Source organism: Conger conger, chromosome 1, assembly GCF_963514075.1.
Source record: "Conger conger chromosome 1, fConCon1.1, whole genome shotgun sequence".
In the NCBI taxonomy this organism is placed as follows: Eukaryota; Metazoa; Chordata; class Actinopteri; order Anguilliformes; family Congridae; genus Conger; species Conger conger.
The window spans coordinates 45,519,144-45,542,734 of record NC_083760.1 but is presented as its reverse complement, the minus strand read 5'-3'; the positions used below and the strand labels follow the sequence as shown (position 1 = coordinate 45,542,734).

The following is a 23,591-nucleotide window of genomic DNA, read 5'->3' as shown; positions in this document are numbered from 1 at the left end:
AATCACTGCCTGAAGTCTATGACCCATAGACATCACCTGATGCTGGGTCTCCTGGTGATGCTCTGCCAGGCCTGTACTGCAGCCCTCTTTAGCTCCTGCTTGTTTCGGGTGTTATTTGCATTCAGTCTGGTCTTCAGCAAGTGCATGCTCAAGTGGATTGAGATCAGGTGATTGACTTGGCCAGACACACATTTCACTTTTTGGCCTGAAAAAACCTTGGTTGGTTTGGCTGTATGTTTTGGACCACTGTCCTGCTGCATGATGAAGTCATACCATCAGTTTTGATGTATTTACTTGGATCTGAGCATTCAAGATGTTTGTACATACCACTTCATGTTTGACAGGTGAGGTGTTACGCTTTGGATCAGCGGTTCCTTTTTTCTCCACACTTTCCTCTTTCATCACACTAGCATAGGTTAATCTTCATCTGATCTGTCCAGAACTCTACACGCTTTTTAGTGTACTTGAGGCTTGCCCGGGGTTTGCATCTTGTGGTGAACCCTCTGAGGTTATACTTGTGTAGTCATCTCTTGATGGTAATTTTTTGACACATCTACGCATACATTCTGGAGAGTGTTCTTAATCTGTTGAACAGTTACAAATAGATTTTTCTTCCCTATTGAAACAATTTTTCTGTAATCCATTCAACTGATCTTGCATGGCCTACCAGTTTGTTTGCCATTGCGTTCTTGATTCTTAATAATGTACCAAACATTTTGACACACCTTTTTTAGCTATGTCTCCGATTAATTTTTTCAGATTTCTGCCTAATGATGACCTGCTTTACTGGCATTGACACTTCCTTGGTCCTCATGTTGAGAGACAAAAGCAACAGACTCCAGAAGCAGATGGCACTCCTAGAACCAACTCTCAACCTTTTGCGAGCTCTTTTATGCATGAACTAACAATAAAACTTTATACAACCGTTAAAGAAACATTTGAGCAACCAACTGTCCCATTACTTTTGGTCTGCTAAATCTGGGGGGATTATGTATAAAAACAGCTACAATTCCTATACCCAATATGGACATAGAACAAAAAGTCTTGTGTCATTCCCAGGCCAGGTTTATGTAGGTTTACAGAACGCACTATAATGCTAACCAGATATGTATAGCCATATACCCATTCTTGACATTGATGAGAAGATGATGTTCTGGAATACTGACTGGATGGATATTAAGGTGCATTCAAATTAGCACATACCAATGGCCTGTTGTATCTGTTTTCAGTGAGTGGCATGTGCAATTCCTTTGAAGGCACAACAATTGGACTTGAGCGTGTATATCTATTATGTTACTAATAGAGTGTATATCTATTAGTGTATATCTATTATGTTACTACCGGAGACCTATCGGAATATGGAGAAGGAAATCACCTTTTTACATTAGAATTTGTTTTGAGGCATGAAAAAAATCTGTCTAGTCTGCATTCTCATGCAGACTTTTGCTCTGCTTTGGCTGAAGTCCAATATGTACAATCATCCTCAAAGGCCTCAATGACAACCAGTTATCCACCCTGAGTTAAGTGGCATGGCAACCAGAGCTATTACACACCTAGCAGCCACTGACTACAGTTACATTTACAGTAGGCATTTAACAAACGTGTTTATCCAGAATAACTTACACAGCTTACAGTTCTTATTATACAATCCCTTCATACAGGTGGATATTTTACTGAATCAATTCTGGTCAAGTACATTAGGCAACAGCAGTGCCCAACTGTACAAAAGGTACAAAATAGAGCAAATTGATGTTTGATATTGTAGTAGAATATGCAATGAGACAAATAAAAATAAAACATCCATCCATTATCTTATCTTATCCTGAACAGGGTAGCAGGGGGGCTGGAGCCTATCCCAGCATACATTGAGCGAAAGGCAGGAATACACCCTGGACAGGTCGCCAGTCCAGTTGCAGGGCACACACACCATTCACTCACACACTTATACCCACGGGAAATATAGACTCTCCAATCAGCCTAACCTGCATGTCTTTGGACAGTGGGAGGAAACCGGAGTACCCGGAGGAAACCCACAGGAACACGGGGCGAACATGCAAACTCCACACAGAGAGGCCCCGGCCGACCGGGATTCAAACCCAGGACCTCCTTGCTGTGAGGCGGCAGTGCTACCCACTGCACCATCCGTGCCGCCCTTAAAAATAAAACAGAAGAACAAAAAAAAAAACACATAAAAAAAGAATAGAAAATGGTGCAAAAAAGTACTAAGACATCAAAGAATGGTACACGAGGAGAATGGATTATGACCAGCTTCATAGGGGTTGGGAGAGTAAATTGGTGGGATGTGTGTGTTTGTGTGTGTGTGTGTGTGTGTATGGGAGGGTGAAAAGGAAGTTAATGGGAAAGAGTGCCAGATTTATTTGCTTACATGTGCTGTTGGTGAAGATTAAGAAAGTAGGAGATTGGTGATTGGGTGCCATCTTTGCTCTAAATATTGTATTTGGTTATTAGTAGCAATTGATTTTTAGTCCATTGCATAATGCTCAGTTGTCTTATTGAGGTTTCCAGTTTAGGAAGATGTTTTTCTGGCAATGATAATGGTGCTGGTGAAATGGTTAGGAATGGTTAGGTTGCCTAGTAGGCACAGTGAGGGGGAAAGTGGATCTTGTCAGTATATAATTTGGCAGGGATAATTTCATGGTCATTTCTTGCCAGAAGTGTTGTACAGGTGGCCAGTGCCAGGTTGCATGGAGATAATCATCAATGGTGTTTGGTGGGCATAGTGGGCATGCATCGGATTGTGAGAGGCCTATTTGGTGCATTTTGTTTAGATTGAATGAGTTGTAGGTTAGTATTCTCGGAGAATGTTTGCAGGTTTGGATCCAAACGTCCTCGTTGGGTGTTCACAATTTTCCCATTTTTTTATTGGGAGGGATGTTTCTGCATAATTGAATAGTTTGTATAATTTAGAGACAATTTTCTTTGATGTTGTGATTTTAAGAATGAGGGATTTTAATTGGAGATATTGGAGAAATTAGTCATGACCAATGCTGTATTTCTGGACCAAATCTTCAAATGGAATAAGTTGAAGTAATGGATGATGTGCTGAAGTTGAGTAAAGCTTTTTTGTTTCCAAGAGGTGAAATTTTGTGTTTTTTTATTGTGGTATTGTGGTTGAGGTATATTTACAGAGTGCCAGTGTTGAATTTGTAATTTTGTGGGCTTTCTACTAAGCTGTCAGAGTGGTTGAAATGGTGTCGGCTTTGAAGCACCTGTGGCGTTTGATGGTGAAGTTGATGAATGGCAGGTCTGATATAGAAGTCTCTCAGCATTGTGCCTGTTCAATTTCAATCCAGGGGTTGCATTGTTCAGTGGGGTGGATCCAGTTGATGATGAACTGCAGTTGGGTGGCGAGGAAATAATTACAAAAATTAGTTGCTTCAAGGCCTCCTTCATTCTTTTGTTTCTGTAGAGAGGATAGTTTGATTCTTGGTTTCTTGTTTTTCCAATACAATTTTGTTGTGATTGGATCTAAAGAGTTGAACCAGGCAAGGGGTGGTTGCGTAGGGATCATTGAGGTAGTATATTTTAGGTAATATTGTCATCTTGATTGTTGATATTCTGCCAATGACTGAAATTGGTAAATGTATCAATCTAAACAAGTCATTTTATACGGTTTTGAGCAGTGGATTGAAATTTTAATGAGTCAGGTTTGATAGCTTGGGGGAAACATTAATAGCTAGATATTTAAAAGTAGTTGACGGGATGGGTAGCGTTTAGGCCGCCAAGTTCCAGCTTTTATTGCAAAGTGGTAGAATTGTGGATTTGGACCGATTGTGTAGTCCAATAATTTAGAGAATGCATTTATTGCTTTGATTGTTTCCTGTAGTGAAGTGTAGTTTGTGGATTCTGTAAATAAATTAGAATATCATCAGCATATAAACTGATTTTGTGGTGTGTATTTAGAGTTTATTATTTTGTTGTACTGCAGCAAAGAGGGAGAGAGTGGGCACCCTTGCCTGGTCCCCCTTTGTAAAACAAAATTTGGTGATGTTAGTCCATTAGTTGTGACAGTGGTGAGTAGTACGGTGTCCTTATCCAGTTGATAAAAGTTTCTCCGAACCCAATTTTTTTTCAAAGTAGTGAATAGAAATTGTCGAATGCTTCTTTAGTATCTAATGAGGAGATGTCCACTTTATTCTGGGTTGCGTGGTGTACAGGGGTGTGCGTAGGAATTGTAAATCTTCCCTTGGGGGGGACGGCATGCAAAAAATCACAGCATATTTAACATTAGTTTAGTCACTTAGACAGAACAGAACATGGGAAGCGGCCGTTTCCACTAGAAGTTAACGTCCGTTCAATGGTAGTTTTTCTCCTGAGGAATGTTGTTTATGATTATGGTTGCTTATTGACTATCCCATACACTAAGACACTTTGATATGCGTTAATTGGACCAATAATTAGGCTATAGCGAAAACGATAAATAACGACACTTCCCAGTGTTAGCTCACAATGTTCCGAACAGCACCTGAAGCACAACTACAGTTTTTCACAGGCATATTTGGCTGAGCAGAGTAAAGCCTAATTTATACTTTTGTGTCGAGTCGAGTACACGTGTACCCTACGCCGTACCCTACACTGTAGCCTACACCGTAGCCTAATGGGCACCTCCCTAGAAACGTAACTACGTGTTGTGGCGACACGGACCATAAGAACTGTGATTTGTCCAATTGGTAGCATTGCATTATACATTTCCGGCAGCTCCGCCATTGATCAGTTTCAGTCGCCTGTGCTGTCCGAAACCAGTTGACTTGATGCCTCGTTGCCTAATTAGTAATCTGTCCTTAAAAAAAGGCGACTTCAGAGGTGTATTCAGAGCACCCGATTGAAATGCACTTTGAAGGCAGAAAATTGTCAGAGTGAAAGTAAAGTGATTACATGATGCATAATTACAAGCAATTTATCTGGCTCGCTCACGGAGGCTTAAAACGTTACATACGTTATTTCAGTGTTAAGCAATTCAAATGTTGTTGATAAAGTATAACAAAAACAAAATGTCAAGCTCGTTGTGCACTTGCACTTGTGGACAAGCTCTTTTACAGTTCTTTGCAAACGCCGCCACTGAACACACACAAAAAACAAAGCTGATCTGGAAGTATTGTCTTATTTATTTGTCATGAAAGTTGCACTGTTTGAAACATTGTGAGCGAACTTGGAGTTCGAAAACGGGTCAGTCTATGTTAAATAGGCTACTTGCAATTTAAACTAAACACCATCGGCAGGGTTGATACAAAACTGCCAACTTGGATAGAGGCTAATTGTTGTGAAGATTGCCCGAGTTAAGCCTGGTTTGTGAAAATTAATTTATTTGAATAGTGAGCTAGGCAGCAGCTGAAGTTGCGACATTATTGTAAAGACACAATGGCAAAAATGAATGTGATATTCGACAATCTTAGAGTTCAGATGTCGCAGTATTATGGCAATCCTCTGCTGCATGTTTTATTTATTTTTTTGGCCTCTTTGGTTGTTTCTACCACCTCGTCGCAATTATCCTGGTAGCTAGCAGTATTCCAAAATGACTTCAAACAATGTAGCAACCTGCCCTGATACAGTTTTAAACTGTTAGACTACTAATCCTGGCAGTTGCTTTATTTTATTTTTAGTTGTAGGCTACTAATTGAATTTATTATGGAAGGTTTTTTGTTTTTTTTTGGCAATGATGGGGTGACAGGTACCCCTTCTCCCCATCCGCTTTGGTCAGAGTGGATAATAAGTGGTTTGACAGTTTCTTTTTTCTGCTGTTTTGCAGGGTATTTGCCTGATTTGTTACCATATTAAAAGTTGTTATATCGGAGCCTTTGTTTTCTAAGTTAATTGAAATTGTCTTGTGTTGGATTTCTACCACATGCATTTTCAAAGCTTTTAATTTTTCACGTTCTCTCTCTTTTATTTGGTTATGTGATAGTTTTGACCCTTATAACAGTTTTTTGTGGTTTCCAAGAGTAGTGTGGGTGAGGTATCCGGTTTGTTGTATTTGTAATATCCGATATGATTGAGCAGTTTGTAAGGAAAAAATCAATTCAAGAGAATGTGCGGTGAAAAGATGAAAAATAAGAATATTATTTTGCTGCAAGGTCATGTAAATGGCAGCTATAACTGAGGCCAAAATCTTCCATATACTGTTTTATTATGTCAGTTGATTGCCATTTCCTTGAGATGGCTGCGATGCCTGTTCTGCTTATTGATGGATCTAGTACAATGTTGAAATCTCCACTAAATATAATTTTTGAATCTGAAAAGTGATTTAGAGTAATAAAAAATGTATAGAAAAAGGAGGCTTTGTCAGTATTTGGTCCGTAAAGGTTGGCAATAGTGAAGTCAATACTATGAATTACTAATAATTGTGTATTTTCCATCGGAGTCAGTGATGGTGGTGTTATGGATTAGTGATAATTTTCTGCTAATCAATATGAACACGCCTCTCTGTCTAGAATTGAATGTTGCAGAGAATACTTGGTTGAATTGAGAAGATTTTAATTTTTGAGGATTTCCTGGTTAGATAAGTGGGTTTCCTGGTTACAAATTTGATTGAAGGCATGGTTGGTGGGTTATGTCAGGTATTATGCATATAAGGGCATGTCCATATTGATAGCCTGCATGTAAGTGCTTGAGCGTATATGCATAGGTGAATAAAGGTGGTTATATACTGAGATTGTGTACAGTAGAGAAGGATGAAAGAACTAGCAGATGTACGTGGGTGGATTATAAATATTATGGATACAAGAGAAATGTGTGTATTGATGGTCTGAGTGGGTGTCTGCTTCTGTGTCCGTAAGCACTGATGGGGACATACTGTGTTTGTATGTAAGGAATAGGGGGGGTGGGTCTGTCTGTGTTGGTAAAGTGTTTGCATGCAAGCGTGTGTGCGCTTGTAATTGTGAAAATAAATGTCTCCAGTCATATCTCCTTTTGTAATCAAATGAATGGAATTAAGCAAAAGTTACAAAATAGCGATAACAGATAAAGATAAAAGTGCTGACGTAACAATGAATCAGAAACAAGCAAACAACAAAACATTGGTCTGTGTACACACATAAAAATAAAAAAAGGATGGAAAGAAAGTGAGAAGGAATTATATATAGTGAATGATTTTAAGAGAAGAGAGAATATGTTCAGTGAGCTGGGGAAAGAAGTGGCTTCAAGTTTAACAAAGACAAATTTGAAGTTGGAGGTTTACATCTAAGTGTTATCTAGTTGTGGATGACTGTCACTGCTGATTTATTTCAGGGTAATTATTTCAGAAATTTGAACATTTTTGTTTAAAATGTTCAAATTCTGCAATGATGGGGCATTGAGATATATTACAACATGATCCTAGGCAGTGAACTCGGTGGAAAGATATTGTATTTACAGTGTCCGGTGGTAGTTGTCATGAATTGTTTTATCAGTGTCTCAGGATTGTCAGGTGAGTTTTCCGGAATGCCAGAGAAGATAAGTTTATCGCGCATACTTCTAGACTGAAGCCAAGTTGGCTTCTTTTATAGTTTTGTTATCTTTTGTAGCGATTTCCATTTAGTCCATAAGGGGTTTAACGCTGGATTGGAGCGTTTTGTTTGTTTGTTCAAGGTTGTTGCGAATTCCAAATTGTGTGAACCTTAGTAAATTCAACGGAATACATAATCAGCCACACTCATAATATCTCCGCCCTTTATTTGCGCAATCCACCTTTAAATGCATATGCATTAAGGAAATATGCAGATCTTGTGATGACTCGCCAAGAACACACGCACACTGCAGTTCTAGCCCCACACATCAGTTTCATACGATGCATGTTTCCAGGGCAGAATGTGTCATATGTGCGCCTGAAATTAATCGCAAAAGACTTAGTACATCCGGCCCATAATGTGCAAATGGAGTTTCATATTAAGAAAGAAAAAAAGTGACATAATGAAAGGGCAGTGTTCTAGTTCAAAATCCTGGTAATTTTTGTCTGTCAACTGCAAATGAGAGTAGGGTACTGCAATGTACAGTCGCCTCCAAAAGTATTGGAACAGCAAGGTCAATTAATTTGCTTTTGCTATACACTGAAGACAATAGAGTTAGAGGTCAAAATACAGTATGTACATGAGATGAGTGACAGAAGTTATGGAACAAAGATTTATGGACTGATGAGGCCAAGATTAACCTCAGTTAACCAAAGTTATAGAAAGGCCAAAGTGTTGAGAAAGAAGGGATCTGCCCATGATCCAAAACATACAAGCTTATCTGTGGTGCACGGTGGAGAAAGTGTCATGGCTTGGGCTTGCATGGCTGCTTCTGGAGTGGGTTCACTAATCTTTATTGATGATGTATCTCATGATGGTAGCAGCAGGATGAATTCAGAAGTATACATTCTGTCTGCCAATTTACGGATAAATGCATCCAAACTAAAGTCAAACACCATATCTTAACTGAATTGAACATGTATTCCACTTCCTGAAGAGGACAGTGAAGGGAAAAAACCCCTGAAACAAACAAGTGAAAGAGGCTGCAGTAAAATCCTGGAAAAGCATCACAAAAAAAGAATGCATCAGTTTGGTGATGTCAACAGGTCGCAGGCTTGATGCAGTTATTGCAAGCAAGGGAAATGTCACCAAATATATAAGTGTTATTTACTTTCATTTACTTAAATACTCTCTCAATACTTTTGCTCACCTAAAAATTGGGTGGTATGTTCTAAGTAGATTAAAACACATCTAGGTGTAAATACCAGGAAATAAAAGCTGAAATTCTGCACCTTGCCTTGTGTTCATATTTCATGTTAAATATACCTCCCATTTTTCCCATACGCTACATTTCCTTCCTTCACTGAGGCACTTCCACCTCAGTAGGCTACAGAATGTTAGAGAATGTGTTTTGTGGCTATAAGAGCATTGCATTGTGGTAGGGCTCTGTCTAGTAGCTTTGAGACTGTCACCACATACATCGTTTTGAATGTATTGATTCCATTAGCTAAATTTGGAACACTGTGGAAACAAATGAGCAGTGTATAGCAAAAACAAAGAAATTGTTCTGTTCCAATGCTTTTGGAGGGGACTGTAGTTTCTGCCACACATACTCCCCCTTAGCTACAGTGGCTTTTTGCACTGTATTGTGTCATAAATTTATGATAAATGGCAAAAAAAAAACATTCACATTTATTAAAAATCAAAAACTGAAATCTCTCATTTATATATGTACTCAGTACTTGAAGTATATGCTCTATGGGACTTAAGTCTGGGCTTTGGCAGAGCCACTCTCTGGCACTCCAGCGGTGTCTTGGCTGTATGCTTTTGGTTATTGTCGTGCCGGATGGTGAACCGTCACCCCAGTCTGAGGTGACGTGCACTCTGGAGCAGGTTTTCTTCAAGGATCTCTCTGTATTTGGCTGCATTCATCCTTCCCTTAATTCTGACCAGTCCCCCTGTCCCTGCTACTGAGAAGTGATATCATTCCACCACTTCCTGTTTCACTATGTATAACAATAACAAGCACGCAATATCCCTTTGTCAACCATCAGCCAAAGAACTGTAAATTCAGAAGACACAGATGGTAATTGACGAAACAGTCGGATAATGGGCACACAAAAAAACAAACGGTTAAACATATCACTTCACATCATGAGAGCAATAAGAAAAAGTAAAACATATAGAATTGTTGCAAACTTGCCAGAAAGAAGATGCAAGTGCATATTATCCCCACAGACTGCAAGGAAGATAGTGAGGGAAGCCATAAGTAACACAAGGATCGCAGTTTAAGAATTGCAGAAATTGCCAAACCTCATTGAAATTATGACTGGAAGAGAGTGCTATTGTCAGATGAGACCAAAATTGAACAAACATACCATCAACATGTTTGGGGGCAAAATGGAAGGCATTCAAGGAAAAGCACCTCATACCAACTGTCAAATATGGCGGTGGGTCATTGATGATTTGGAGATGTTTTGCTGCCAGTGGTCCAGGGGCACTATTTAAGATCAATGGCACAATTAATTCAACAAAGTACTCGGAAATCTTAGCAGAAAATTTGCTAGGAAGTCGAGTCTTGGTCATAGGCAGATTTTCCTGCAGGACAATGACTCCAAGCATACCATCAAAATCCAAGAAATGGTTAAGTAAAAACAACGACCATGTTCTGCAATGCCCATCTCAGTCTCCAGACTTAAATCCCATGAAAAACATGTGGTCTGAACTGAAGAGGGGGGTATGGTAAAAATGGTAAAAATAAATCCCTCCAACTGTGTTCTGTAACCATATGACAAATTATAGGAAATACTCTTGGCTGTCATCTTAGCCAGATGCACAAAGTATTAAACCAGGGGTGTCAATTATTGTGGAATCAGTTTTTTGGAAAATAGATTGAATTAATGAAGTGCGCTACTTTATGCGCGACTTCATGCACTTGCAAAATAAAGCTTATGTCAATAACTATTATTCTTTTGGTTAACAGCACTTATTCTGCCTATTTATCAATGGTGCCAATAATTCTGTAATTCCATTTTCAAATTCAATATGCTGAGCAGAGAGCTAAAAGAACAGAAACTGTCAAAACTTGTCTTACTTACGCACTGTACAAATTCAAACAGCTTTAACTTATTTATGAGATTTTGTTAGAACTCAGGGGTGGCACGGATGGTGCAGTGGGTAGAATGGTGTATGTGCCCTGCGATGGACTGGCGATCTGTCCAGGGTGTATCCCTGCCTTTCGCCGAATGTATGCTGGGATAGGCTCCAGCCCCCCTGTGTCCCTGTTCAGGATAAGCAGGTTAAGATAATGGATGGATGGCTGGAACACAATAAAGTGCAAAAAGTGAAGCCACTGTATCATCTCCAATTAACTTCAGATAAAACTCCCATTAAGCACGCAAGTGTGCACTCAACATGACTTCCCCATTTAAATGACCACTTTCTGGAAAGTGTTTCCATAGTAATAAACTCTATAATCTGTATCATTTCGGGGTTCCACCCGAGTGAAAAGCTAAACTAACAACTGATCTAGAATGTGGAAATGCAGACTGCAGTCACTCCCTGACTGATTTGGTGTGAATTTGCATATGCGTCAGGCTCATTTGTATGACTAGAAATTTTAATTCCATTTCATATAGGAAGAAAAGTTCTACAAAAAAATATTATTACATTTGTGTGGCCATGTCCACTCTAGATCCAGTCATCAAGAACAGACCCACAAAAACATCATAATCTCTCCGGGGGGTAAATCTCAACCCCTGAGAGGGGAAGTTTGGCAGTTTCCATAGGAAATGAGCAAAACTGTCACATACTGCTGCTTATGATGATCTATCTTCATGATTAGCAGATGCTCCAGAACCTGTAGAATTTTTCATATTAATAAATAAATACCACCCGCCATATTTAAAAATGCATGGCATCCAATCCTACATTAGTTTCACCCTTCTTCCCTCGGTTGGAATTGCATGGCACTGCATGCGGTGAAACTTCTGTAGGAACAGATTCCATGCATCCTGGAGCACCTGCTAAAATAGACGTGATCATGAGCACCAGAACATATCAATATATTTAAATACCAAAACAACGCACCCCCCCCCCCAACCAATGACCTGACAAGATTTCCATTTTCATTTAAAAAATTTAACTTTTGAACGCAATTCACTTATGATTATCACAAGTACACATTTCATATAATGAAATATTAAGTGTTTATAGACAAGTTTATACAGTTTAAAGCATTTTTAATCATGAAGAAACAGGTTTAAACAGGTGATTTTAATGTTGTGGCTGATTGGTATAGGCATCTCAAAAACTTTATTAGGAACATTTCTACTTTATTACACCTACTTATTCACATGATTATCTAATCAGCCAATTGTGTGGCAGCAGTACAATGCATACAATCATGTAGATACGGGTCAGGAGTTTCAGTTAATGTACAAATCAACCATCAGAATGGGGAAAACATTTGATCTAAGTGACTTTGACCATGGAATGATGGTTGGTGGCAGACAGGGTGGTTTGAGTATCTCAGAAACTGCTGATCTCCTGGGATTTTCCCGCACACTAGTCTCAAGAGTTTGCAGAGAATGGTGCAAAAAACAAAGAAAAAAATCAGTGAACAGCAGTTCTGCAGACAGAAATGCCTTGTTAATGAGAGACATCAGAGGAGAATGGCCAGACCGGTCAAACCTAACAGTAAGGTGACAGATAAGTATAATAAATACCTAATAAAGTGCTCAGTGAGTGTATACACACACACACACACACACACACACACTCAGGGAGGAAGTGTAATGCTAATATTGTAAACGAGGTTGTATTAACATTACGAAATGTATATTTATGAAGTTTTTTTTATTTATTTAAACAATTTATAGTATGTATTTCTACAGAACTTGCATTTTAATGGGTAACGGGTATTCTCTTCTCTCGAATAAAGTGAAATAGAAACTTTAGCGTCTGAGGTGGTCAGTACACAGTCCATAGGGGCTCGGATGCTAATTTCCTCATTTAATGAAATAGGTCTTGTTCTGTCTTGTCTTAGTGAGAACAATTTGTGATTGTTTGTGACTCCTTTGTTGCTTTATTTACATAAATCTATGTTTCGTTGTCTAATACATCAGATATGTTGTATGAATTGTAGATATGCTTTTATTTGACCATTTTCCGCACTGTGAAGGAAATCCCTTCAGTTTAAAGAGAGGGTCCGCTGTTTGAGTTGCAGGCTTTCTGCTTTGCTTATCTTTTGTGCTGCTACCCTATAAAGAGAAGCTGCATCAAAATGTATTTATCCCTTTGCGTATATTCTCCATATCTGCCCTCTAAAGCCTCTTGCCATATAGGGTCATTTTAACGCACTAATGATCCATGCTCCCAAGACTGAAACATATGAAATGTTTCAAGGGGAGATGATGACGTCATATGACATTTTCTCATAAAAGCATTTGTATTATGTACTACCAATGTCAGGTGTCAAGTAGGCTAATTGGGACAACATTTGTACTGTTTTCTTGTTTTTCATTGTTCTATTAATGTGTAGTGTATTAAGCCTCCAAGGTTAAGATTGTTGTTCACTATATACAAAAATACTTATTTTAATATTGGAATTCCTTTATAATTATAGAGGTTGGAGTTGAGTACTGGTGTGTATGTGTGAGTATGTGCGCATATGTATGGCATGTGTCTTGGATTCCGTGATTTTTGCCACTTTCTGGAGGTTCTGTAACTTTCCCCATTTTATGTGATTTCCAGGATTTCCTCCAATTTTAGTGCTTTATGTATTTTTTTGGAAGATAACTCAACCTTAACGTAGCCTACAGTGTTATTTGTATTGGCATGGGAACTTACTTAATAATATTCACAAAGGCTGAAAAAATAAAGTGCAACAATGGGTACACATATTTGGGATGCGCCGGGATCAAGATTTCCATCATTGTTAGCAATCAGATGTATGCCAGCCCTGGTTGCGGTACTTTTCCACCTCAACAATTAACTATCTATATTCCATCTTTCTCAAGACTCTCGCACATGCGTTTAAGTGCATTTACTTTGAGTTATGACTGGTATTTGGTTTTCATGAAGCCAAGAGTAATATATCTTCCCTTTATTTGGGCTATGCATTTAAATGCAGCAAAAAAGCGACTTGATTTTCTTGTTTTCATAATTGTGGGAAGCCAAAATCATAATTGAAAATAAAATTTGATTGAAAGTAAGAGACTTGAGGATGTGTTGATATGCAGTGCGGCTCATTAAACAGCTTTGTGGCTTATGTGTCCCACAGTAGGACATTTTTTGCTGGTAAAAGGGTTGGCAAAGTCTTATGTGGGAGGTGGTCATACTGTATCGCCATTTAAGGGACCATTTTCAGTGCTTGTCTCGACTGCTCACAGAGATTATAATGATATTCATTTTCTAAACAAAGATCTTATTTCATGCTCTTATTGTTCATATCAAAGAGCACCAGATTGATGCATTTACATTTACTTAATTTTTCTCCAGGGGAGAATGCCCTCGGACCCCCTACAATGTTCTGTGCTAAGCCCCCAATGTCTTCAAATCCTAGCAACACCCCTGCTGTCAACCACAGGTGTTTGTCAGTACGAGGCTGCTAGCGAACATAGGACAGTTTTATGGCCGCAAATTTCAGGGCATCAGTGCTGGGAGCCTGTACCCCAGTAGTGTCTGGCAAGGCCCCTGATAGTGCCCCCAGTGAATGCTGTCAATTTGTACATTTGTTTGCAGTTGCCCACTCCCAATGTGCTACTTTCATGAGAATCAACAAGGGATTAAGTGGCGATGAGTATGAATAATTTAAAATAGCAGCCAATTAAAGATGGTTACAATCCATAGGGCACTCATGTGCAAATTTGAAAGCTCTACAAAGGAAGTGATTTCTATGAATTCTGGAATATGGACAAAATTGCTCAATGGCGATTTGGAGTAGCAAAAAACCACGAGGTGCTTATACTGACACTGGAAAAAATGGTGAAGACAGAAGACAACCACTACTACTTCTAATAATAACAATCAGTGTTTCCTTCAGGATTTTTTACAGCAAATGGGTTCTGGAGTTTATGGTACAATTCAATATTGCATGTGCTCAGACACAGCTAATTGATTTTTGGATACCTCACATAACTTTGAAATGTTTTTAAATTCAAAGAGTCATATCATAATTTAAACCCCAGGTAATAAATCCTTTAAAATGTTTACTCATTTTTGATGACAAATATGACAATTTATTGAAAACATAATGTAGGCTACATGAAAAACGTGTCCATTTCAGGGCTCAACAGTGTGAGCACTTGACTCGCATTTGCTCCTAAAAATAGACGAGTGCTGTCAAATTCATTTAGGATTATGTATGTCAATAAACATTTTGTATATATACCAGCAATATTTTCTAACTTACTTTTTTTGAACTAACATTACTTGTCACAGTACTTTTGCAGCGTGTGATATCATCATGTTTGGATTTCAAATCATTCTTAATTTAAGCTAACGTTAGCTAGCCAACTTCCTTGTTCCATACACTGAGATATGCAGTACCAGTCAAAAAGTTTGGACAGTTTCTATTTTTTCTCCAATTAAAGTTTAATTTCCTCCTTTTGTCAAACAATTCACATGGTCAAAGTGTAGATTCTCAGCTTTTATAAAAATGTATTTTGTTTACATTTTGGTTTCACCATGTAGTAATTGCATCGCCTTTCATACATAGCTCCCCATTTCAATGTTTGAGACAAATTAACATAAAGTTCAATAAAATAGTTGTGTTTTGTACTTTGTTGCATATCCTTTCTTTGCCATGACTTCCTGAAGTCTGTGATCCAAAGTATTCATTGATTAACTGATGATGTGTGACTCCAAATACACTCAGTGAGCACTTTATTAGGCAGACCTGTGCACAAGCTTGTTAATGCAAATATTTAAATCAGCCAATGATGTGGCAGCAACTAAATGCATAAAAGCAGGCAGACATGGTCAAGAGGTTCAGCTGTTTTTCAGACCAAATGTCAGAATGGGGAAAGGGAAATGTGATTGAAGTGACTTTGACCGTGGAATTGGTGCCAGACAGGGTGGTTTTAGTATCTCAGAAACTGCTGATCTCTTGGGTTTTTCATGCAGAACGGTCTCTAGAGTTTGGTGCGAAAAATAATACAAATCCAGAGAGCAGTGGTTCTGTGGGCAGAAACACGTTTTTAATGAGAGGTCAAAGTCGAAGGGCTAGTGGGTTAGTACAGTTTACACACATGTTGGGATAGAGATCATTAACGTTTTATTGATTCGATGCCATTATTGATTCTGCTTATTAATTAGAATTTATATTGTCAATTCTAATCAATTTATCTTTTTTATTGTATTTTATGGAAAGAAGACCCATTTTAGAATAGAATTGACATAGCACTTCATTTCCCAAAAACAAAAATACACATTCTCTGCAGAATGGGCTACTTTTTCTCACAGAAAAAATGAGAGGATATTTTATCATGAAATAATAATAAAAAAGATAATTTGTTTTACAAAAAAAGGCTAACAGTTTTTCTGGTTCTTTTATACTGATTTCCTTCGTCTTTAAACCTACCACACTGGACCATCATAAACTTTTATACACTGGTCAGGTTGCTTTTAATTTTCTAAACTATATGATTTTTACTTTACAGAGTAGAAATACCTGGTAATTGACTGAGTCGGTGCATTGCGCTGGTAACAAAAGTAACTTAAAATATGCTGTGTAAGTCACCGACATATTAAAAAGGTAACAAACCAAAAAATTGCCACTGAAGGGGATTCAGGAAATAACTGGACAGAAGTGGGAATCATATAATTTTTTAATTGTCTATAGGCTAAGACAGGAAAGGGAAATGAGTAAATAAATTGATGGTGACCAACAATCTGTGATTTAAATGTTTGCCAAACTATCATAAAAAGACTGAAAGCTAGAGGAATAAGGTGAACAAAAAGTTACTTCAAAATTAAAAACTATGAAGAGGACATAGCCTTGCCTATGGATCGTAAATGGATGTCACAAACCATGTGAACTTAACTCATCTGCTATGTTGGAGGACAAGCTGCCTATAGAACGCAAAGTATTTTTCAGCCAAACTATTGCTTTTTTTTTTAAATCCCTGGTCAACCACAAAGCATATACAGTCAGGTCCATATATATTTGGACATTCACAAAAAGTTATTGTTATTTTAGCTGTCTACCACAGGATATTGGCGTCAGAAGTAAATAATGATGGTAATATGAACTCAAAGTGCAGACTTTCAGCTTTAATTTGAGGGTACTTACATTGAAATCGTGTGAACGGTGTTGGAATTACAGCCCTTTTTATATATAGTCCGCCCAATGTATCAAGTGGGCCTCAAACCATCACGCTGCCGCCAGATACGCAGTAGATATGGATGGATCACTTCAAGGGTCGTTTCTCCTGAATAATTGTCCTACTAAACCCAATGGAAAGATTATTCAAGAGAAACAACCCTTGAAGTGATCCATCAATATCTACTGCATATCTGGCGGCAGCATGATGGTTTGAGGCTCCTTTACGACTTAAAGCCATTTAGCCAACAAATGTGTTCTAAACTGTATCAACACAATTTACAGATGAGTCTAGTTCCACCTCCCAATCCAATTCCCATAGAGATCCATTCAAATGCAAAGAGTTTTAGTATCACTTGTAGGAACCTGATAGGATATCCAGACTTGGATGATGTTGATAGGTCACGGTCACTTTGAGGTCCAATATCCTGTGGTAGACAGCTAAAATGACAATAACCCGCCAACCCTCCAACTCCTCTTACTGCCTGAGCCAATGTCGCCCCCTAGTACAAGTAGGATAAGCCCTGTTATGCTGATGACAGCCAAGTCGTTCTCTCCTTTCCTCTATCTGGCACACAGGTCTCTACCCGTATCTCTGCCTGCCTGAGGGACATCCAGAGCTGGATGGACAACCACCATCTAAGCTGAAACCAGGTAAGACGGAGCAAATCTTCATCCCTGCTCAAACCTCTCCCTTCTCTGATTTTTCCATTTCACTAGGGGACACCACAGTGTTGGGAGACAGACAAATTTGTGTATTGGACCACTTCACATATGATAATGACCGCTATCAGCTTCAAGGTTCCCCCTCTAGGGATTTTCCACTGGGCTCCAGGGCCCCACTACCATTAAGGATTTGAATGGCCCAATCCAAAGTGCTCGGGATAGGCACAATTCCTTACCACCAATCAGAGGTTACACTTGATTTGTAGATATATTTGAACATATGCAAATGTAACACTAAAAACACCCCAAAACACCATTGCTCTTTGGAACATTTTCCTGACTGTAATAAACTTTCCTGCTTTTTTCTAAGAACGGTTGATCTACTTCTTCACTGAGATAAAGGTCATTTTCTCATTCCTCAGTAAATTCAGAATTTACTAACAACAGTGCAATTTAACATCCCCCAGTGCAAGGAACCTTGGAGTGATGATGGGCAACAGGCTGTCCCTCACTGAGAATGTCACGGTGGAGAACCAGGCATGCAGGTTCTTCCTGTACAACATCCGGGGAATCCGACCCTTCCTCACCATCTACTCAACTGAGCTCCTTCAAGCAATGGTCCTGTCCTGCCCTGGACTACTGCAATTATCTGCTGGCTGGCATTCCAGCATCCGCAGTCAGACCCCTACAATTTAACCAGAATGGCGTGGCTCGTCTGGTATTCAACGTCCGTAGATATTCTCACGTCATCCCCCTGCTCACCAACCTCCACTGGCAGCATGTTATGGCTTGCATCAAATTTAAAACTTTGGTGTTTGCATACGAGGCAGTTAAGGGATCAGCCCCTGCATACATCTAAACGCTAATCAGACCCTATACACCAGCCAGACCTCTCCATTTCACTACTTCTGGATGCCTGGCACCTCCCCCTCGCCAAACCTGCACTTCTCGGTCATGACTGCTCTCTGTTCTGGCTCCACGGCGGTGGAATGACCTTCCTGTGGATGTCAGAACAGCAGAGTCTTTGACCACGCTCAAGCGCAGACTGAAAACTCACCTCTATAGGCTGCACTTTTCACTCCCTACCTCACTACTATAATTATTCACGTGTATGTCATATGTTATTATTGCACTTATGCATAATTATTTTAGTATTCAGGGTATTCTACCGGCCAATCGTGGTATGCTAGTTGGAAAGTTGATGTACTCTTCTGTACTTTCCTCTAGGGTCTTCAACGCAATGCTTGGAAACTTAATGTCATTAGCTAAAATGCATTTTAGTCGTCATTTCCGCCGTCGTCGGTTCTTTGATGACCTAAAGTTATACAGAATATTTTTACACATGGATGGGGGTAACACATTTTCTCTGCAACTACGTTACCAATACTGGCCAGAGACGCTCGTACTTGGGCTCATTGTGTTCTAGAAAGTCTATACAAAATGTAGATGTACAAGTACTTTTGTAAAAGTATACAACGGCAAAACAGACAGAAATTCTAGAGAAATTATCATTGTTAAGTAAACAATGGAAATTCTATCGACGTTTCTTAGAGTTAACACATTTTTAGAATGAGAAACTATTATGCATTCGGTCTGCTGGACCCTTGCTGTGAAAAGGACACTGACAGTACCTTAATTCTTGTAGTATGTGGATTTCCACAATGCAGAGATGGTGAGGTCCCCGCATGCTTGTTTTGCCACCCACATTTTACAAAATAAGGAACAGTTGTCACAAAAGCAATGACATCTTAAAATAGGTTATACAAATAGAAATGTGAGTTAACACTTTCAAATGGTATTTCCTGTTACCATAGTGATTGAAAATTGCACAGCAAAAAAAAAAGGAATGAATGCAAGAAAACCCCTTAACTCAAGGGTTAACATGTTTATATGTACACAATGAGAAATCACTCCAATGACTCTCATTTACAAACAAAATGGCACTAAAAATATTACTTTTGGATACATGGATACCCCCCAGAAAATAATAATAATAATTGGTCCCCAGTGAAAAAAAGTACATGAACCAGCTATTAAATCTACATACAACATTAACATTATCCTTACATACAAACTTACAAAGATTCAGGTTCAGATTTTCCTTACAAAGCTATAGAGAATCACATTTCGTGCCACAATGCATTTCTCATCAAGACACCCAACAAACTTTAAATGGCTCTACCAGCAAAACAAAATGAAGCATTCAGCACAAATTTTGTATCTCATCATCAAATCCAAGAGGTATTGTGGTGCAGCCTTCTGGAACAAGTAATGGCTCATATAAGATCCAAAAGGTCACCATCAGACTAATCCATGCAGAAACCAGTGGTGTTTGACACATTTTCGAAGAGTTGTACCAAAGGTTTGGAGCAGCCATATAAACATTTTAAGGGACTTGCATCCTTAAAGGGCTAGGATTTGGCTGAAGGTTGAAAATAACCACCATCAACTCATAATATCATCCATGTTTCACAACCTGACAAAAAAAAAATTGGTGCTTTCAGGTGTCTTATTATTCTAGAGTCAAACATGATGGTGCTTTGTGCACATGATGGAACCATATAACATGACGCCATAATGATTTCTGGTCATGTTCTCACATTTGGTAAACCATTACTATATAACCAGCCAAAGTAAGTAAATTTTCGCTCTCAGCACATCTGAATATGGCCAGGTGTTTTTTAAGCAAAATCTTAAAAGTTAATATGGCATGAGCGGAATGACTCAGTTGTGTAAAAAAATTTTTTTTAAACATTCTGTGTGTCTCCATATCCAAACAATTCCAATGTTAGAGAGTGTCAAAGATTGGGGGGGGCCTACCGCACCTGCTGATGCGTCCGCAACCCCCACCCACGAAGGAAGGAAGGATTGTATATTGTCCACAATAAATGTGTAAATCTTCCTAAATATACGCCCTCACTGCTTTAATTTAACTTCAAAGTCACACAAAACTTCATGCGACTCCAAAACCAATTAACGACGGAGCTAATTGTTCGAGGGATGAAGTCCTATTTCATACTTCTCCGGCCTCTCCCGCGTGCGCATAGGTCGTTGAGTGATTCATCCTTTACATTTATTTCCATAATGTGGAACAACACCCACATACAATGCAAAAATGCGTTCTAAATACATAAGTACTTCTTATTTCATTGTACAGATACATTGTTTTAGCCGACCAGCTATTTTACCCCGTACATTCGAAGTCAACGTAAAACCTACATCAATTAGGCACTGTAATTTTTTAAAAGAACACAAGATCCCGTTGCATCTGCTCGTCTGACTCATAGATTCACACATTTTTCAGCCCGGTAAATCCGTGGAAGAATTCATTTCAGTTACGTTAAACCACTTTCCTGAAGCGAATTGGTAGTCGAATACAGTCGTCACCATGCTAAAACGCAGGCTATTATTTGTGGTCGAATACTTTACATATTTTTATCCAGCATACAAACCGATGATGGTATTTTCTCGAGCAAAACTGAACATTTAACCAGTAAAAACAACCACAAGCACTTAAACCAAATTAACTTAAAATATCTACACAGATCCCTTAGATTTCGACAAAATATAATTCGAGTCACAGTGTTCATATTTCCTTACCACAGCTGAGCTAGTAAAGTAGCTACAACGCGGAACCGTATCCCCTAGTCTAACCGAGCACCATCATAGCTTATTACCTTCTAATACCACTCCCTACCATATTTCCCATGTTATTGACTCGCGCATATCTCAATGTTACTAAAGCCACTCAAAACACAATCACAGAATGTACATAAAAGTAAAGATTCATCAAAGTTCAAAAGGGGTATCGAATACAACTACAGAAAGAAACATAGCAACATCACTACTCACCCTGTTGGAGCTCGGATATATAGAGGAACACTTTCCTTTCGATTCGATTCGCAGCCTCTGATCTCACGGTGGGTGATACTAGCCCAGGCCAGTTCTCAAATGTGGTAAGTCGGTTCTTGTTGTTGTCCTCTACAGCATTTCGTGAGTGTCACAATCGCCAAACCCGGTTGGTTCGTCACCCCCGCTACACGAAGTGAAATTATTCCCAAAATTAGCTACGAAAATAACAGCAGCCTGCTAAAGATTGCGTCTGCAGTGTATGAATCTGTAATTACCAGTACAATATTAAAAAGCCCCACTCACTGCTGTAATTAGCAACATCGATTATGAATCATTAGTGATTACCGCAGGTAGACAACATATCTAACGTTAACGTAGCTAGCTGGATATGTCAATGCAAACGTTCAGTACAGTTGCGCAAATCCTGCTCATCGCATACAGTAAAACTGCTAAACTGATCCCACTTCGTTCCGATAAGTTACCACTTTGACTGCCGTGCTTATTTCAAATCCGTAGAAAATTATTAAACTATCACGCTGTTATCACTGTACCCCAATAACGCACACGCACTTTTTGACGTTTTTTTTTACATAACAGCATCATCCTCTTCTGTGTTGTCGCATCACATGAGAAAAACATGGAGTTCTTAAAGGGCCAGGAGCGCAGGAATCTCTACCAACTCGCCTAATCAGCCTGGTTAACTAAATGAAACGAAGATCTGGTATAACTTTGTACCATTATTGACTGAAATGCATCTCAAGACTCCGAGTTAGATTGCTGCTAGTAAAACTCTTTTTTAGAAAACACATAATTGACGTTATAGCCCAGTGGTTCTGTGTATGCTGGTTTTTGTTCCAAATTGCCATCGAATGATTTCACCAAGCTGTTTATCTTTCTTAACTGGGTGATTTAATTTTTAAATGGATTATTTACTTTAAAGCACGTTATGCCAGAAATAGATTTGCAATGGTATTTATTCTTTATGGTAGGCATAGCTATCTGCCAAACTGTGGTTTAAGAGGGTAAGTAACATGAAGCACTAAATAATGGAAAATTAGAAACTTGTTGAAATTCTTGGATTGAAATTGCGGTTGGAACGAAAACCAGCATACACATGGGTACTCCAGGACTGAGCTTGGGAATCACTGTTACAGCCTATGTGGCAATGTAATTTTAACATTCATAGACAACCCATTTTAAAGATACAGTTCACCCAAAAATGAAATTAAAGTAGGCCTAACTTATCTTTCCATTTACCTTGAGTAGCTACTATCTATCCACCCACCCACCCAAGTTCGTAGTTAAGATTTCAACTATGAATTTCTCAAGTTTTGCGTGTATGAAAGGGGTAACATTAATAAACTCTGAATCATGTGTTTGAGTTGTAAAGCTGAGTAGATAATATTAGTCCTTTATTTTAAAAATGCAAAAATCTAATTAAGCATTGCCACCCCATTTTCTGCTTTGATTGATGGGAAGGGCTAGTCAAACCTACTTCCCCAATCTGCTGAAGGGGAAAGGCTGCCACCTCAGAACTCTATGAGACTGCCATGTTGTCTACATTTATCATACTTGCTCCGGCGTGAATTATAGCCCCAACGCTCACATTGCAGTAATAAAAGCAGGCAATAGCATTTTACAGTATTAAAAGTTTTTCTGGGCTTAACCAAAAGGAACAAGAGATCAGCAAAAAGCACTGAATTGATTGCTTTGATTAAGTGGACTGATCTCTGATCACTGAATCTGATTGGTTGAGGCAGGGGCTCATTTGTCCTTAGTTACACTACAGCATCATCACGTGACGAGGCCTCACTCCACAGTATGTATATTCTAGTCTCCGAATCACAGAGCTACAGTGGTGTGAAAAAGTGTTTGCCCCCTTCCTGATTTCTTATTTTTTTGCATGTTTGTCACACTTAAATGTTTCAGATCATCAAACAAATTTAAATATTAGTCAAAGACAACACAAGTAAACACAAAATGCAGTTTTTAAATTAAGGTTTTTATTATTAAGGGAGAAAAAAAATCCAAACCCATATGGCCCTGTGTGAAAAAATGATTGCCCCCCCTGTTAAAACATAACTTAACTGTGGTTTATCAAACCTGAGTTCAATTTCTCTAGCCACAACCAGGCCTGATTACTGCCACACCTGTTCTCAATCAAGAAATAATTTAAATAGGACCTGCCTGACAAAGTGAAGTAGACCAAATGATCCTCAAAAGCTAGACATCATGCTGAGATCTAAAGAAATTCAGGAACAAATGAGAAAGAAAGTAATTGAGATCTATCAGTCTGGAAAAGGTTA

At 38.7% G+C, this 23,591-nt stretch overlaps 1 protein-coding gene across 2 annotated transcripts in view; it reads right to left on the bottom strand.

Moving 5' to 3' along the window:
* The window catches only part of bahd1 (bromo adjacent homology domain containing 1), an 84,287-nt gene extending 62,417 nt beyond the window's left edge, over positions 1–21,870 (bottom strand). For both annotated transcript variants that reach the window (XM_061253162.1, XM_061253144.1), the window contains exon 1: positions 21,286–21,870. The gene's annotated coding sequence lies outside the window, so the exon portion shown is untranslated. The remainder of the gene's footprint in view (positions 1–21,285) is intronic.
* Between the last annotated feature and the right edge of the window lie 1,721 nt (positions 21,871–23,591).